This window comes from Gavialis gangeticus, unplaced genomic scaffold, assembly GCF_001723915.1.
Source record: "Gavialis gangeticus isolate Ggan-Ray unplaced genomic scaffold, GavGan_comp1, whole genome shotgun sequence".
Taxonomy (NCBI): domain Eukaryota; kingdom Metazoa; phylum Chordata; order Crocodylia; family Gavialidae; genus Gavialis; species Gavialis gangeticus.
In genome coordinates, this window is record NW_017729015.1 from 15,967,618 (window position 1) to 15,972,575 (window position 4,958).

Sequence of the window (4,958 nt, forward strand, 5' to 3'; positions counted from 1 at the left end):
CCCTGTTCCCCCGAGCGCCGCAAGGAGTGACCAGGAACAATGGTCACAAGCTGGCGGAGGGAAGGTTTAAGTTGGACATCAGGAGGCGCTACTTCACGGTCAGGGCGGCTAGGGTCTGGAACCAGCTTCCAAGTGAGGTGGTGCAGGCTCCCACCCTGGGGATTTTTAAGAGGAGGTTGGATGACCACCTTACTGGGGTCGTTTGACCCCAGTGCTCTTCCTGCCATGGCAGGGGGTCGGACTAAATGATCTGCTCAGGTCCCTTCCGACCCTAGAAACTATGAAACTATGAAACTATGAGTTAGGTTTGAAAGGGAACCTTTGCTAATGGGCTCTGCTATGTCTGCACAGCCCAAAAAAGGCTTGATGGTAGCCCTGCCAGGAGGAAAAACCCACGTTCACGTCTATCTAGCTACCGTGGCTGAGATCCCGGGGGGCGCGCCACGGATTGAGCCAGGGGGTAAAATAACGAAAGCAGCAGATCAGGCGAGGGAGCTGCCTCTGGGCAGAAGCCTTGCGAAGACGGGGCGCTGTTGCTTTCCCCGCTTTGTGGCAAGTCCGGGGAAACCTGAGCTAGCCTACCTACATCAGGGCAAACCCTGCCAGGGCATCGTCTCCTTAGGACTCTGCCCAGAGCCCTACTCCCGTGCATGCACATACCTTGATAGGGAGGGACCAGGTAGAAATGCTCCTGGAGGCAAAGCACTTGCACTTCAGCCTGTGCTAAACTGGTCAAGGTAAAGCCTAGAGGGCAGCCCAAGGCCTTGTCCTGACCAGAGTATTAGGCAGCGTAAGTAGATCAAGCCAGCTAATAGATCTAACATCACACCTTTCTAGGGCTGGAGGGAGCGGGAAGGTGCTGCCTGGGGAAGGCCTTGTTTGCGGGGCGGCAGTGCCTCCCACCGCCACGAGCGGGAACTGCCGCCCCTCGGCCTGGAGAGCTGCAAAACGAAGGGCCCGGTGGATGCATTTTCCCCAACGGCTTTGTGCCAGCGCAGCCTCGCGAGCCCAGCTCCGAGCTGCAGCGACCTGGAGCTGGGGACGTCCGACTGAACCATCCCCGAGGCTGCAGGTGGCACAGGCAAGGGACCTTCAAATATGAGACCAGGTCCCCGCTGCGGCCACTGCAGGTCGCTCCACTGACCCCGGCGAGGAGGCATGGCTGCACCCACTGAGATGCTGGACTGTTTGGACCCCAAAGGCCCTGCCGTTATGGAAGGGCATCCTAGGAATCCCTCTTTTTCTCCGGAGCCTGGCATTTAACAGCTTTTCTTGACGGCCCTGCTGTCTCCATAACAACAGCCTGCTCTGAAACAAAAGGCTGAGCGACTCCCCAGCAGAGCTGGAGCGCCACGGAGGGGGGAGACGGGGGGACAGAGAGAGATGGGAAAGGCAGGGTTTTGCAAACAGGTGAGGGTTTGCAAACAGAGTTTTGCAAACGAGTTCACGGCGGGCACGCAGGGAGCACCACGCTCCCAGGCTGCCCAGAGGGTGGTGCCATTGGGGGTGCCACGGGCCGCACTTGGCTAGCACGGGGCACTCTCAGGCACGCTCCCCCTTTCAGCTCCCCCCAGAGCAGTCTCCCCCTTGACACTTCTCCTGATGCATCAGCCCGGTGACAGGCCTGACCTGCAGGGGCTGCCCCAAGAGGGAAACCTTATGATCAGCACGGATCCTGGTTTTCTCTGATTTAAAAAAATCCCCAATTTTCAGTTAAAAAAAGTAACCTCAGATCCACATTTTCCCATGATCAGAATGAAACACCAATATATCCATATCTATACATTAGTGGTGTTTCATTTAAACCCACAGAGAAATGTGGATTTGGGGTTACTTTTTTTTTTTTTTTTTAACTGAAAATTGGGGATTTTTTTAAATCAGGGAAAGCTCATGATCAGACACCATTCCCTTCTGGCCTCTCTGCAACCAGCTGTACCATGTGGTACTGGGCAGAGAGCCCCGATTGCCCTTGATAGAGGATGGGAGCTACGGGTGTTTGACCCCATCGCTAGAAACCCAGCTGAGAACGGCCAAGCTCGTTGCGGGGAATGTAACGTCAATGCAGCTCCAAAGAGCCGTGGAGGAGCCTGAAGAAACCCTGGGGAGTAAGGCTGGAAAAAGGCATTGCAAGGCAGCCCCGGGGCACAGATCCATTGCTGATGCCCACGTGGCAACAGAGACAGCCCAGGCAGCAGCAGCAGGCGTCTGCAGGCGGCAGGAGGTTGGAGGCACCAGCGTTCGATCAGCTCCAGGGGTAATGAAGTGCCAACTTCTGGGCAGCCCAGGGAGGGAAGCGTCTGCTGCATTCAGGAAGGGGCAGGTCCTGGCATCCCAGGAGCAGCATGGCAACAGCCCGGGAGGACCAGGGCACGTAGTTCCTGACGGCAGAGTCCAGAGCCCTGGGGCATCCGAGGAGTGAGCGCCTGCCCTCTCTACGCAGCCCATGCCCAGCTGCTGTGCAGAACAGGAAAGGCCTGGCAGCAGCCTGCGGGCATCTGTGCAGCCCTGGTGCAGAGCCAGGGGCAGCGATGGAGCATTTGGGGGGGTACCGGGGCAGATACCACACAGCAGCCCCCAGGCCAGTATGGTGCAGAGCCTCTCCTACCACGTGCGGGCGCCCCTCTCGGCGGGGCTCGGCTTCTGTGGCCATCCAGACGCCCCAGTAAGTAGATCCGCAGTCTCTCCCCTAGCCTGGCTATCCCCTGGAGGGGACAGCACCCACCCACGGGCAGCCTCTCCCGGAAGTCGTTTGGGAGGCAGCTGAGACCCAGCAGCGAAGCTGTCAAATGAAGGAGCTGCAGCTGCACTTGGCAGCCGCTTGCCGCAAGGCAGAGAGCCCCTCTCCGGGGGCAGCAGAGGGTGGGGCACAAAGACCCATGGGGTGCATTTAGGCCACCTCCCTGCCATGACCAAGTCTCCTCCATGGGCCTCGCTGATCAATCCCAGCAGGTGCCCCCTTCTGAAGTCTTTCTACTCGTGGCCCTGGGAAATAGTTCACAGGCCTTGGACTCTACAATTGGCCCCTGGGGCAATGAGAAACACACCTCGATATATTTAAATGCTAGCGGAGACAAGCATAGCTCCTCCTGCACATGCCCTGATATGTGAGACCCTCCTTCGGATTATAAGCCCTTCCTGTTGTCCTTCCTCTCGAAGCATCCCCTAGCATCCATCACAAAAAGCAGCCACTTCTGGAGTGGACCATCACAACGGCACCTTCGCTGGGCAGGCAAGGCTGAGACACGAGGTACAGCCGCCTCTTCAGTGTGAAAACAAGGGGGCAGCACTTAGGGGCCACAGCCAGGCACAGGTCCTGCGTGAGCTTCTGCTGCGCCCAGACGTGGAAGAGCCGGGCTGCTCCCTGCGAAAGCAAGGCAGGGGCCAGGTCCCCATGAGTGCCCGCTGCGAGGGGCCATGTGGGGTCTCCACGAAAAGCCCTCTCCTGCCACCAGCCATGCAGGCTCCTCAGTGGCACGCAGGGGATGGGGCTTGTCCTTACTCCACAACCGTCTTGGCCCCCCGGGCAAGCTGCAAGAGGGTCTGACGCTCCCTCCAAGCCGCTCCCTGGCTCGCCTCGGCGTGTAATTGGGCACCAGAGAAATGCGCTATTTCAGCAACTCTGCTGCACGCTCCAGGCACCCTCCGGCTATGGTGCCGGCAGCAAGACTGGGAAGGCCCCAAGCAGAATCGATTGGCAGGGCCCCGGCTTGCACCTGTGCCAGGGGGTCCCTGCTCGGCCGCGGCCCATCTGCAAGCTGTTCCCTCCCATCCGAGGGGCAGGGCTGGGTGCGGGGGGGGTTCCCACGTGCGGGATGGCAGCTCAGCTAGTCACACGTCCCGGCGACGTGTCGTCTCCAGTGTCCCGCACCAATTAGCATTACTTCTGCATCGCTGCTCGTGCTGGCTGCCTCAGCGCCACTCTGCCGTCCCGCTGCCCTGCTCCTGCTTAAAGCCCAGCCCCTCTCAGCCTCTGCAGTCCCTTCCTCGCCCACCCTCCTGGGTGCTTCCTCCTCTGTGGCTTCTGTCTGAGGCAGCTCTGTGACCAAGATGGGGCCAAGGGCTCCTTTCTGTCACAGTGAGACCCCCCACGGGGAATCCAGGTCGGGGGAGGGGAATGCCTGCAGGAAGGGACCCCTGTCCATCTGGCAGGGATGCCCAGATGCCACCTTGATGTAGGCACACCCCAGAGCACGTGGGGGCTGCCGCTGCCTCTCAACAGCACACAGGGCCACCCTCCCCCCCAGCAAGAACAGAGCCCAGCATGCACGACTCCATGTGTACACCTCTGAGCCCGTGTTCCCCACCCCGCCAAGCCAAAACAGCCCACGCACATGTGACGCCGGTGCCCATGCACTCTCACAAACCCTGCACACGTATCGAAGCGCACGAGCCCTGCCGTGTATGCGAGCCAAGCATGCCCACGTGCATCGGGGCAACCCTGTGTGCCCCCATGCACAACACCAATGCACCCACCAGCATGCATACACACGTGCCACACATGCATTAAGCACATGTGACAGCAATACAAGTAGCACCAGCATGCACCCCCCAACATGTAGACACACACAAACCACACGTGCATATCTGTGCACACGAGACACCAATACACCCCCCCATGCAACCGTACATATGCCCAAATATACTGCCCACACACCACACCAGTGCAACTATGCATATGTCCAAATACACTGCCTACCCCACCCCTCCACACACACGCGCGCATGTGCACGTGCACATGCATGCATCCTCAAGTCTCTACAATTTGCTCTAGCCCCACTCAGAGTGCTAATTAAAGAGCCACCCCCCGCCCCTCCGTCCATACACTCCAGCATGCACCCGACACGCAGCTTGGCAAAGGCAGGTCTGATTCAGTGCACATAAACCAGTTTGAGAATGGCTGAAACTGGTTTGAGATGAACCTGGTTGAATGTAGTTCCAGACTTAACTGATTTGGCTCA